The sequence below is a fragment of the Salmo salar genome, chromosome ssa29 (assembly GCF_905237065.1).
Source record: "Salmo salar chromosome ssa29, Ssal_v3.1, whole genome shotgun sequence".
Taxonomy (NCBI): domain Eukaryota; kingdom Metazoa; phylum Chordata; class Actinopteri; order Salmoniformes; family Salmonidae; genus Salmo; species Salmo salar.
Window position 1 is genome coordinate 2,188,361 of NC_059470.1, and position 14,680 is coordinate 2,203,040.

Consider the following 14,680-nt stretch of genomic DNA (forward strand, 5'->3'; position numbering starts at 1 on the left):
TTTACTCTGAGCTGCGCTTCGATAGATGGGTCGAAGATGGAAGACTGGTTTCTTTTGAAGAATCTTTCTGGTCATAGCGTTGTAGAGCGGATACGTTGAAATACCCTGCCATTCATAGGATATTATCTGTCCTTTCCTAGTCCACGTACATTTACAGCTACAGCTGATAACTCGACGTCTAGGATGTATCACTTCTTCTTTAGTGAATAATAGTTCAAAGTTCATACCAAGTTGCCATAATCAGCTCGTGCTGTATTCTGGCTGGTCTAGTCGAAATTCACCAGTCCATGGCGGTGATTGTCACCTCCACCTGATCTGGTCTCATGTAAATTTCGTTAGATAGAGTAGTTGTTCAAACATTCGCTACCACAGCTCACGCCAGGGTTTGCTTAGTCTAATGTGAATTGGGTTACGGGGGCTTTGTACTGGGGAAGAGAAGGGTGTGTTTCATCCCTCCTCAACCAATGTCTGTTCACTTGGGCGTGGCCACTGAGTGAGCATAAGTTTACTTATGAAAACAATTCTCTCATTTTGAAGCTAAAATCAAATTTCATCTTCTCACAAATAGTTTCATATTTAAACATTTAAATTGCACAACAATTCCAAGTGAATCTGATAATTCGAATGTGTAGACTTTCCAAGATACAATTTATGTCGTCCTATCATCAGATATAATGTCCCAGACAACATCTGACATCATATTCTTTAAGTACCAATGGATACTTTCAACTGGTTGAGAAAGGGAAATATTTTTCCATTCCCCAACCTTTTGATGTTACCATACTTTCTCTGTGGTAAGACAGGGCTTACCAAGAGTCCATTCTGTAGAGTTGAGAGAAAAGGGGAAAGGTATTTATGTGGGGGGGTCATAAACCTCACCCAACAGGGCAAAGTCATGACACCCCATAGGAGAACCCTTTTGTTCTATGTAGAACCCTCTGTGGTAAGGGTTCTACAAAGAACCCAGAAGTGTTATACCTGGAACCAAAAAGGGTTCTTAAAAGGGTTCTCCCATGGGGAGAGCAGAAGAACTCCTTTAGGTTCTAGATAGCACCTTTTTTTCAAAGAGTGTAGTAAAATGGAGGGCCTTGTGTTTGCTGTATCTGTTTGTGACTTTCACTATTGATTTACGCATTATAGGGTTGGGCGTTATCCAGATTTTCATATCATCATATCGTCCTTCTCTCATGCCGGGATTTATGGTATTACCAGCTTAGTACACAATGGGGTGTAAAATCGCAAAAAAGCCCATTGGGTATCTGTTACCGGAATGCTAACAAAATTAGCACGTGTAATAGCACATTTCTATGGAGGCTGCTAGCTAAATATGCTAACAGAATAAAGATATTGCAAAGACCGGCAATTCAGCTCATAATGTTGTACATATATAGGTAGGAGCTACCAAATGTCATTTTTGGTGAGTTTGGACAATTGCAAGCGAATGTGAACGAGAGACTGTGCAAATGAACAAAGTTTTGATGTGTGTTTGTCTGAAGGAAGAACATTACTGCTCTGGAGCAGCATATGTACATGCTGTGTCTGTGTGGACTCTGGAGTCGCTAGGGCAAAGGGCATGCCTGCTCTGCTCAGAGAAGATGGGGGAGGAGCAGACAAGCCGAGAACAGCGGAGAAAAAAACGCAGCTGTACAAATAGCTTATCCAAATGTCTTTGACTTCTCAAACACAGCACGGCGCGTTTTGTGACAAAAGAATTGAAAATATTCCATTACCGTACTTCGAAGCATGTCAAACGCTGTTTAACCTCTTGACGGTCGCCTAGGATAGGGGGCGCTACAGCGATTTTTGAAAAGAATTCGTGCCCATTTTAAACGGCCTCCTACTCAAACTCAGAAGCTAGGATATGCATATAATTAATACTTGTGGATAGAAAACACCCTAAAGTTTCTAGAACTGTTTGAATGGTGTCTATGAGTATAACAGAACTCATATGGCAGTCAAAACACCGAGACATATCGTAACAGGAAGTGGAATTCTGAATTGCGGACTCAACTTCATCACTTTGCCTATAAATCACACCGTGAGCAATGGTTCATTGAGCACTTCCTATTGCTTCCACTGGATGTCCCCAGTCTTTACAAAGTGGTTTGAGCCTTCTGCTGTGAAAACTGACACAATGAGAGTCTGTGGAACGTGGTCACAAAGAGGAGGGCCATTACCATTATGACGCCGGCGCCCCTGGCTACCCTCCCCTTTCGAAACGTTTTGAAAGACAATGCAATCGTCCCCCTTGAATGTTATTGGAGCTCTGGTTGAAAAAGGCCCAAAAGATTTATGTTATACAACGTTTGACATGTTTGAACGAACCTAAATAAAATAAAAAATGCATTTTATTGAAACAAGAGTCCCGCGGCCGACGGAGCTTTTGGAGCAGCCTTCAGAACGCGCTAACAAGAACAAGCTATTGGGACGTAAAGGATTCACTTTTTCAAACGAAAATACATTTGTTGTGGACCTGGGATTCCTGGAAGTGCTTTCTGATGAAGATAATCAAAGGTAAGGGATTATTGACAATAGTATACAAGAGTAGATTTGATATGCGATTGTTCCAAGATGGCGCTGACCTGTAACGGTAGCCTATTTTTCTGAGTATCGCATCCCCTTTTATCGCAAAGTGTGATTACCCAGTAAAGTTATTTTTAAATCTGGCATTACAGGTGCTTTCAAGAGATATTCATCTATAAATCTTAGAATGACAATATTAAATTTTAAAAATGTTTTCGAATAGTAATTTAGTAAATTGTAGCGCTTATTCACCGGATGCATTTGAGGGAAAATAGTTAGTCAACGTCACGCGCCGATGTAAAATACTGTTTTTATATATAAATATGAACTTTATCGAACAAAAGAATGCATGTATTGTGTAACATGATGTCCTAGGAGTGTCATCTGATAAAGATTGTCAAAGGTTAGTGCTGCATTTAGCTGTTTTTTGGTTATTTGTGATGCATGTGGTTGGTCGGAAAATGGCTATGTGGCTACTTTTACGATATACTCCTCTAACATAATCTAATGTTTTGCTTTTGCTGTAAAGCCTTTTTGAAATCGGACAACGTGGTTCGATTCAGGAGAGTTGTATCTATAAAACGATATAACATAGTTCTATATTTGAAAAAAATATATAATACATTTTGATATGCTAATGGGGATAGGATTTTTACCTGGATGTCCGTCCCGCATACGGGACGAGCCCGTCTTAACTGGTGTATAACACTTGTATTTTCATGAATGTTTAATATTACGAATTTTGTATTTTGAATTTCGCGCTCTGCAATTTCACCGGATGTTGGCCAGATGGGACGCTAGCGCATACGGGACAGTACCCAACCAGGGGTTAAAATCAATTTTTATGCGATTTTTCTCGTAAAAAAGCAATAATATTCCGACCGGGAAACCCTGTTTTCGTTCAAAGACGAAAAAATAAAAACATAGTGTCGGCTCATGCATGCGCCCCAGTCTCATTGTTCTCAGATCGACCACAATCCAAATGCGCTACTGTTTTTCAGCCATGGCCTGCAAAGTCACCATTCAACATTCTGGCGCCTTCTGAGAGCCTATGGGAGCGTTAGAAAATGTCACGTCATGCCAGAGATCCCCTGTTTTGGATAGAGATGATCAAGAAGGCCAAGAAATAGTCTTCTCAGGTTTTGGCCTGCCAAATGAGTTCTGTTATACTCACAGACACCATTTAAACAGTTTTAGAAACTTTAGGGTGTTTTCTATCTAAATCAAACAATTATATGCATATTCTAGTTACTGGGCAGGAGTAGTAACCAGATTAAATCGGGTACGTTTTTTATCCGGACGTGCAAATACTGCCCCCTATCCCCAACAGGTTAACTAATATCCAAATGAATGGGTTTCAACAAATGAAACAATTTAAACTTTTCCATATTAACCCAGATGAACTATCCAAGATGGCGTAGCAGTCAGATATCTTTGTCCTTCGTCTTGTTGTTCCCATGTATATTTCTTTATCTTTTCCTTCACATATCTTTTTTTATATTTTTCTAAACCTCAACTTCAAAATACTCTCCTGCAACCCTCCCCACCCAATGTGGTGTGGATCTGTTTTTTGGAAAGTATTTTTATTTACCTCAGAACCATAATACCCCAACAGAAGTTTGCCAGCTCACTAGCTACTGTTAGCGGTCAACAGCTAACCTTTAGCTCAGAAAGCCCTCGCCAGTTTGTACAACGCGATTCAAACCAGAGCATATCGGACCTATTTTCTCTCCATATCCCTAGATTCCTACCACAAGCTCTGAACCTTTTCACCTGGATCATCGCAGCTAGCTAGCTGCAATCCGAGTGACTACTCCTGGCTAACGCCTCTTTCCCGAAGAAAGCACCAATTAGCCTGGAGCTAGCCCATGCTAGGCCAATCCCCGGGCTAGCTGAAGAGGCCCATCAGCCACTCCTGGGCTACAATACCCAGACCCTTTCTACTGCCGGTATGGGGCACGGAACCCCGCCGATCCTTCACCACCAGACTACTGATGTAATCTGCTCGAGGGGGTACTCAACTGGCACCTACGTCGCGACCTCCCCCGAATGCCCATCTGCTAGCCTGCTAGCCACAGACCGCTAGCTGTCTAAAGCATATCGGACTTTTAGCTAATAGGACCATCGGCCAAATTCTCCTGCATGGAATCTTCTCAGGTTTTGGCCTGCCATATGAGTTCTGTTATACTCACAGACACCATTCAAACCGTTTTAGAAACTTTAGGGTGTTTTCTATCCAAAGCCAATAATTATATGCATATTCTAGTTACTGGGCAGGAGTAGTAACCAGATTAAATCGGGTACGTTTTTTATCCAGCCGTGTCAATACACGGCCGGATAAACTAGCCCTAACAGGTTAACCTGTTAGGGCTAGGGGGCAGTATTGACACGGCTGGATAAAAAACATACTCGATTTAATCTGGTTACCACTCCTACCCAGTAACTAGAATATGCATATACTTATTACATATGGATAGAAAACACCCTAAATTTTCTAAAACTGTTTGAATGGTGTCTGTGAGTATAACAGAACTCAAATGGCAGGTCAAAACCTGAGAGATTCCTTTACAGGAAGTGGCCTGTCTGACCATTTCTTGAACTTCTTTTCCATCTCTATCTTTTACTTCTGCTCTAACGTGACACTTCCCACGTCGTCCATAGGCGCTCAGAGCCCGGGAAAAAACAGAATGTCGTCATTCCAGCCCCAGGCTGAAACACATTATCGCCTTTCTCAAGTGGCCGATCAAGGGACACTGAGCTTATGCGCGTGACCCCGACCGCCCCCGCCTTTGTGATTTTTTCCTCTGTTTGCCGAAAAGGAGATTCCCTGTCGGAATATTATCGCTTTTCTACGAGAAAAATGGCGTAAAAATGGATTTTAAACAGCGGTTGACATGCTTGGAAGTACGGTAATGGAATATTTAGAATTTTATTGTCACGAATTGCGCCATGCGCGCGACACTTTGCCATTTCGGATAGTGTCTGGAACGCACAAACAAAACGCCGCTATTCGGATATAACGATGGATTATTTTGGACCAAACCAAGATTTGTTATTGAAGTAGCAGTCCTGGGTGTGCATTCTGACGAAGACAACAAAAGGTAATGAAACTTTTATAATAGTAAATATGATTATGGTGAGTGCTAAACTTGCCGGGTGTCTAAATAGCGAGCCCGTGATGCCTGGGCTATGTACTTAGAATATTGCAAAATGTGCTTTCACCAAAAAGCTATTTTAAAATCGGACATATCGAGTGCATAGAGGAGGTCTGTATCTATAATTCTTAAAATAATTGTTGTGCTTTTTGTGAACGTTTATCGTGAGTAATTTAGTAAAATGTTAGCGAATTCCCGGAAGTTTGCGGGGGTATGCTAGTTCTGAACGTCACATGCTAATGTAAAAAGCTGGTTTTTGATATAAATATGAACTTGATTGAACAAAACATGCATGTATTGTATAACATAATGTCCTAGGGTTGTCATCTGATGAAGATCATCAAAGGTGAGTGCTGCATTTAGCTGTCTTCTGGGTTTTGGTGACATTATATGCTGGCTTGAAAAATGGGTGTCTGATTACTTCTGGCTTGGTACTCTGCTGACATAATCTAATGTTTTGCTTTCGTTGTAAAGCCTTTTTGAAATCGGACAGTGTGGTTAGATTAACGAGAGTCTTGTCTTTAAATAGCTGTAAAATAGTCATATGTTTGAGAAATTGAAGTAATAGGATTTTTAAGGTTTTGAAAATCGCGCCACAGGCTGCAAGTGGCTGTTACGTAGGTGGGACGAATTCGTCCCGCCTAGCCCAGAGAGGTTAACGAGAGTCTTGTCTTTAAAATGGTGTAAAATAGTCATATGTTTGAAAAATTGAAGTTTTTGCATTTTTGAGGAATTTGAATAACGCACCACGGGATTACACTGTTGAGTAGGTGGGACGCTAGCCCATAGAGGTTAATATCAATATGACTTGTCCAATACTGACCTGGTTAGTGATTATTGTCTTATTTCACTGTAGAGCCTCAAGCCCTGCTCAACATACCTTAACCAACCATTTAGTTTCACCTCCCACATATACGGTGACATCACCTGGTTTAAACGTCTCTAGAGACAATATCTCTCTCGTCATTACTCAATGCCTAGGTTTACCTCCAATGTATTCACATCCCACCATACCTTTGCATGTACATTATGCCTTGAGCCTATGCTATCGTGCCCAGAAACCTGCTCCTTTTACTCTCTGTTCCGAACGTACTAGACGACCAGTTCTTATAGCCTTTAGCCGTACCCTTATCCTACTTCTCCTCTGTTCCTCTGGTGATGTAGAGGTTAATCCAGGACCTGCAGTGCCTAGCTCCACTCCTATTCCCAAAGGTGCTCTCATTTGTTGACTTCTGTAACCGTAAAAGCCTTGGTTTCATGCATGTTAACATTCGAAGCCTCCTCCCTAAGTTTGCTTCATTCACTGCCTTAGCACACTCTGCCAACCCGGATGTCCTAGCCATGTCTGAATCCTGGCTTAGGAAGACCACCAAAAGCCCTGAAATTTCCATCCCTAACTATAACATTTTCTGACAAGATAGAAGTGCCAAAGGGGGCGGAGTTGCAATCTACTGCAGAGATAGCCTGCAGAGTTCTGTCTTAGTATCCAGGTCTGTGCCCAAACAATTCGAGCTTCTACTTTTAAAAATCCACATTTCCAGAAACAAGTCTCTCACCGTTGCCGCTTGCTATAGACCACCTTCTGCCCCCAGCTGTGCCCTGGACACCATATGTGAATTGATTGCCCCCCATCTATCTTAAGAGCTTGTGCTGTTAGGTGACCTAAACTGGGACATGCTTAAAACCCCAGCCATCCTACAATCTAAGGTTGATGCCCTCAATCTCACACAAATTATCAATGAACCTACCAGGTACAACCCCAAATCCGTAAACACGGGCACCCTCATAGATATCTTCCTAACCAACTTGCCCTCCAAATACACCTCTGCAGTTTTCAACCAAGATGTCAGCAAATCATTGCCTCATTGCCTGTATCCGTAATGGGTCTGAGGTCAAACGACCACCCCTCATCACTGTCAAATGCTCCCTAAAACACTTCAGCAAGCAGGCCTTTCTAATCGACTTGGCCAGGGTATCCTGGAATGATATTGACCTCATCCCGTCAATAGAGGATGCCTGGTTATTCTTTAAAAGTGCCTTCCTCACCATCTTAAATAAGCATGCTCCATTCAAAAAATGTTGAACCAGGAACAGATATAGCCCTTGGTTCACTCCAGACCTATCTGCCCTTGACCAGCACAAAAACATCCTGTGGCGTACTGTATTAGCATCAAATAGCCCCAGTGATATGCAACTTTTCAGGGAAGTTAGGAACCAATATACACAGGCAGTTAGGAAAGCAAAGCCTAGCTTTTTCAAACAGAAATTTGCATCCTGTAGCAGAAACTCAAAAAAGTTCTGGGACACTGTAAAGTCCAAGGAGAATAAGAGCACCTCCTCCCAGCTGCCCAATGCACTAAGGTTAGGAAACACGGTCACCACCGATAAATCCACAATAATTGAGAATTTCAATAAGCATTATTCTACGTCTGGCCATGCTTTCCACCTGGCTACCCTTATCCCGGTCAACTGCCCGGCACCCCCCACAGCAACTCGCCAAAGCCTCCACCATTTCTCCTTCACCCAAATCCAGATAGCTGATGTTCTGAAAGAGCTGCACCCTTACAAATCAGCCGGGCTAGACAATCTGGACCCTCTCTTTCTAAAATTATCTGCTGAAATTGTTGCAAACTCTATTACTATACTGTTCAACCTCTCAATTCTCGGGCAGACTCTCTTCTCTGTATACATCAATGATGTTGCTCTTGCTGCTGGTGATTCTCTGATCCACCTCTACACAGACAACACCATTCTGTATACTTCTGGCCCTTTTTTGGACACTGTGTTAACTAACCTCCAGACAAGCTTCAATGCCATACAACTCTCCTTCTGTGGACTCCAACTGCTCTTAAATGCAAGTAAAACTAAATGCATGCTCTTCAACCGGTCGCTGCCCGCACCTGCCCGCCCGTCCAGCATCACTACTCTCGACGGTTCTGATTTAGAATATGTGGACAACTACAAATACCTAGGTGTCTGGTTAGACTGTAAACTCTCCTTCCAGACTCACATAAAGCATCTCCAATCCAAAATTAAATCTAGAATTGGCTTCCTATTTCACAACAAAGCATCCTTCACTCATGCTGCCAAACATACCCTCGTAAAACTTGACCACCATACCCATCCTCGACTTCGGCGACACTCTACTCAACAAATTGGATGCAATCTATCACAGTGCCATCCGTTATGTCACCAAAGCCCTTTCTACTACCCACCACTGCAACCTGTATGCTCTCATTGGCTGGTCCTCGCTTCATATTCGTCGCCAAACGAATGGTCTTCCAGGTCTTCTCCAAGTCTCTGCTAGGTAAAGCCCCGCCTTATCTCAGCTCACTGGTCACCATAGCAGCACCCACCCGTAGCACGCGCTCCAGCAGGTATATCTCACTAGTCACCCCCAAAGCCAATTCCTGCTTTGGCTGCCTTTCCTTTAAGTTCTCTGCTGCCAATGACTGGAACTAACTGCAAAAATCACTGAAGCTGGAGACTCATATCTCCCTCACTAACTTTAAGCACCAGCTGTCAGAGCAGCTCACAGATTACTGCACCTTTACATAACCCATCTGCATATAGCCAATCCAACTACCTCATCCCCATACTGTATTTATTTATTTATCTTGCTCCTTTGCACCCCAATATCTCTACTTGCACATTCATCTTCTGCACATCAATCTCTCCAGTGTCTAATTGGTATATTGTAATTGCTTCACCACCATGGCCTATTTATTGCCTTCCCTCCATTATCTTACCTCATTTGCACACACTGTCTATAGATTTTCTTCAACTGTATTATTGACTGAATGTTTTCTTTATTCCATGTAACTTCCGTGTAATTCTCTGTTGTTGTATGTGTCAAACTGCTTTGCTTTATTCTTGGCCAGGTCGCAGTTGTAAATGAGAACTTGTTCTCAAGTAGCCTACCTAAATAAAGGTGAAATAAAAAAATAATTAAAGTTTAATTCCCTGATAGCCTATCCAGGTATGATTAATCATTATAATTGATTAATCAATTTACTTTTGCAAAATTCATTCACGTCCAACTCCCACATTACTGATGGTTCATTAACGTCTATAAATAGATTTAATTCATCTTTGCAGCTTCCAACGAATTCCCAACCCCCCCCCAATTTTTGTATTTTTTTTTCTCTACGTTTTTCAAATAATGAGGAAGCTCTCAGAGAAGGTGGTCACCACTCCTCCACTAATTAGTGAACCTCCACCCATAAAAGGATTGATCTCTGACCTCAGCAGCGATACCAACCCTAACTAACGCTCTCCAAAATCAACCATCGAATGCAGGCTTTGCAACGGTTCTCTCCACTTTAGCCCTTATGTATCGCCATAAAAGATTGGCATCGGTCCAATACCACAGTGCACAGCTAAAGCACATGCAAGACATGGCTGACACAAAGGGACAGGTGGAGAATACCGAGCAACTATTGACAAAAGCAGGAAATGAAAACATTCTACTAGCCCATGAACTGCGTTTGAAATCTGAACAATTAACCCTTTCATGCGTGAGTTCCAAATATCTCTAACGGTCGCCCCAGCATGAGTTTTTTTATGCACATGATGTTAGAACGTTCTCTCCATTCCAGAATGTGATTGTTACGCAACAATACATTTAATCCGTGCTGCCTTCAAACCAAAGCACGCAGCCTGTTTTTATTTATAGGCTGTTTTTAATTTGTCAATTTAAAATTATTTTCTAACAAGTTTTTTATTTTATAAGAACAGTTTGAATTGAGGTGTGTTCCGCCTCATTAATTCACATGAACATAGTCATTTTTACTTTTGCGGACCAATACATTTTTTGGATATTTCTGACCCGGACAAAATTCCCCAAACACTTCCCAATTGTTAGAGTAGTTCAAGTCTGCAGACATTTTCTCATCTCCCGTCTTGCACACACACGTTCACATTTTCTGTCTGTTGCCTGCATCGCAGTTATAGTTGTTTTCGTTACCAAAAATAACTTTGGAGATGTGTGCATTTCTATCAAAGTAAGTGCCTTATTATGTTATAATAGTTTCTGCATGTCTGTTATTGTCACGTCCTGATCCTAGTAAGATGTCATTTTCCATAGTAGAGTAGATCAGGGCGTGACAGGGGGTGTTTTGGGTTGTTCTATGTTTTCTATGTTTAAGTTCTAGTTTTTCTATTTCTATGTTGGGATTGTTTGGGTTGATCTCTAATTGGAGGCAGCTGATCCTCGTTGCCTCTGATTGGAGATCATATTTAAGTAGTGGTTTTTCTTCCTGGGTTTTGTGGGTAGTTGTTTTCTGTTTAGTGTATGTCACCTGTTGTCGGTCATTTTGTTTAAGTATATTCATTAAAAGTAAATATGAGCCCTTCACACGCCGCACCTTGGTTTCCTTTAGACGACCCACGTTACAGTTATGTCTTTACTGTAGCATAATATTTTTGTGTATATTCCTTAACTGCGGACACGCGAGGTAACGTTACTCATTTCATAACCTTTATGGTGTTATACTCAATGCTTAGGTAGCTAGCTACAATATTCTATTCCCTCTGGAAAACAATGATAATTGCATCAGAGAAGTATTAGCATGTGTTGTACTTTGAAGCTACCCTAGCCTTATGACTTCCAAGTGGCGCAGCGCCTCAGTGCTAGAGGCATCACTACAGACACCCATGTTGAAATCCAGACTGCGTTTCTATCAAAGTATGTGCCTTATTATGTTATAATAGTTTCTGTATGTCGTGTTATACCATTTCTACTGTAGCTCACTGTGTGTATGGAGCATAACATATTTGTGTATATTCCTTAAACTATGGACACGCGAGTTAACATTACTAATTTCATAACCTTTATGATGTTATATTCAATCGTGCTTATGTAGCTATTTACATTCTTACATTAGCTCTGTAAAACAATGCTAACTGCGTCAGAGAAATATTGGCTTGTTGTATTTTGAAGCTACCCTGGAATTTAAAAAATATATATTCTTATACCACTTGGTCGTTTTCTGAGTGCATTGTTGATGAAATGCAGTTTTGGGAAAAGAGGGTGGCGAAGAAGGGAGTTTCAAACACATGATCTGTGCTCCAGTATTCTCTTAGAGTTCTTCTTTACTATCCCCATGAGAAGGACTGTCACCAGGAAGGTATACATTTCACTAATTGTGGTTATCTCCCCCCACTCCTGGCTCTCTCTTCTCCTGTAGCTCCAAGGCTTAGTGATTGGTCTCTGCTATGTCTCCCACCAGCTCCTCTGTCAGAACTTGAAGCATTCTGCCACTTGAAGCACTCTGGCAAGGGGCATTGCACTCCAGACTGGGACTCATCAAAGCAAACAGCAGGGCCAGGAGGGGTGAAATGGCTGGCAGCCTTCCAGCTACAACAGAACTCCTGTACTTCATCCATTGTCGGTCTGCCTCCATCACCACCATTATCTTCAAAGGAAACTGGGACTTTGTCAGTGGTCAAGGGGTCCTCGGATTCAGGGTTCTCAATGGCTGGGGGGCAGCTCATCACTGTCAGAATCTGATTCCTGACTTTCAGACTCAATGTCATAATTTTTTTTAAATCTCCAGAATTTCCGCATTTGTGAGTTGTCTCCTTTTGAAAGACATTGCTAATGCTACAGCTTAGCAAAATACATAAACAACAATACTGAATGGCTCAGAGTGAAAGTGAGAGGTTACGTGATGGACTGCCAGCACATGCCATTTGTATCAATAAATCACTATCAGAAAATGTTTTGTGTGGTAATTATTGATATATTTACAGTATTATTCTCATGTTTTTCAATTACCGGAGATAAATCATGCATTCCGATTCTTGCATAGATTGTAATGGGCACATAGCATGTGTGTAAAATACTTTTTTGAAGGTTGTACTGATTATGATGAGCTAAGCAAATTACAGCTGTATGTGGAGCCATCTTTGTTGACATACAATGCATTCTGGGTTTCACATAATCGTCTGTCGGACCAAAGAGGCTATAACAAAATGAGGTGAGGAAGTGTTCACTAATTTTTTGTGAACTTAAGGAAGTGAATGGTGGGATGTGAATGATGGTAGATGACACACCCCTTCAACATGCATACTATAAACAGACCAAAATCATCTTGTCTTCTCTTACCATTGGTTTCTGTGAGGAAAAAAAGCACGCCTGAGCGCTGAAACTAATCATCGCTGGATTACTTTCGATTTCTAGAAAGTGTTTTACTCAATTATTTTGATCAACGGTGAGCTCATCCGTGATGTGATTAATTATACATAGTAATTGCTATTAGCTAATTCATATTGTAGTTTATGTCAGCCGAGAGTTAGAAAATATGAACGCTTGTGTTACGTCAATCTTTCCTCAGTTAGCGCTAGGACAAATGTAGCCTACATTTTTCCGGTTAGGATGATTGTGTTATGCTATAGATACTTCTGTGAATATCTGAACATTGCATCCAAAAATAAACATTGTGGACATAACATAACAAAGTGTGGCTAGCTCAAATGCTGATTGTTGCATCATTCGAAACTGGCCGTTCTAAATAAGCATTCTAAATAAGCGTTCTAATCACACGGGTGTGATCGTACGCTTCAGGGACCACTGTAGAACGATCACACCCGTGTGATGGTACGTGTGAAAGGGTTAAAAGTAATGCAAATACTTATGACGATGACCGAGCACAAACTCTTCAACAAAATCGTTGTCTTCAGGAACAACTCGATTTAACAAAAAGTAAATACGATGTAGTCCACTCCGAAGTAGATAAAGCTGTCGAGTTATCTACAAACAGGAGCGTGCAATTTGATAACATGCAGGCAGCTTTGTTGAACGTTACTCAAAGTAACAATGTTCTACTCCAAATGCTGCAGACCAAAGATGATCAGTTAATGAACACAATGACTAAGTTAGATGACAAATCAGCAAAACTCATTGAAGTCGCTGACCAAATGAATGATGAGAGAACTCAGGTGATGAAGATGGAAATATTGATTTCGGAAAAAATCTCATCATTGAATCCCTTGCGCCGTACTCAAGACCTCTATCTGCAAACAATGACAGATAAGTTTGAGAAAGTCCGACACTCAGGTGTCCTAGCACTTTAAGCAATCAAGTGGACTCTGCAATGCAGCAGAATACCACCCTTAGGTACAATCTGGTGGAATTCCAGAATGGTCACGCGCTACAGCGTGACTACCCAACCAAGCAACCGCAGTCAGATACTCAAAGGAGTGAAGACGATAGAAGATTTCAGACTTTGTCTCCCTCATGTGTCCCTCAGTCTTCTCCTCTTGGCCATTCGGCACTGAGTAATATGGCGCCTCTTCGCCAACAAAGCCAAAGCTTGGCTTCTCCTCTTGGCCTTTCAGCCCCAATTTACCCACAGGTTGAAGCCAACCCTCTCTGCCAGCTTGGCACAGAACGCCTTGACAAACCCGTTAAGAATTTCCTCACCTTTGACCCCGTTCCAGGTGAGACAAACAATACTGAGACATTCCTAGCTGACATAGAGGATGCATTGGATGGCTACCTGAACGCTACGGGTTCTGACAGGGTTTACCTGTTGAAGCGAACGTCAAATAGACACATGACGAGGTTCATTCGTCTAACAGCAACACGTCCTAAATGACTACACTAAACTTGCCACAACTTTGAAATTAGAATTCAGTGCTTCTGCGACTCGCATACATGATAGCTCATTGGCTAACACTGTCAAAAAAGATCAGAATGAACACCCACAAGCTTACTATCATAGGCTTCGTTCAGCTTATTTTGGCCTACTCACTGATACAGGAATTGAAGAGCTGTTAACATTCAAACAAATGTTTCTGTCGAACATGTATCCCACCTTCATTACCTACTTGGATCCTACAGCCCATGTTGGCTTGTCTTTCTTACAACTCAGGGAGCTTGCAAGCACAGCTTTTGAGGCATCAAAAGCTAGCAACGTTAACCTCTCTAGGCTAGGCGGGACGAATTCGTCCCACCTACGTAACAGCCACTGCTATCCTGTGGCGCGATTTTCAAAACC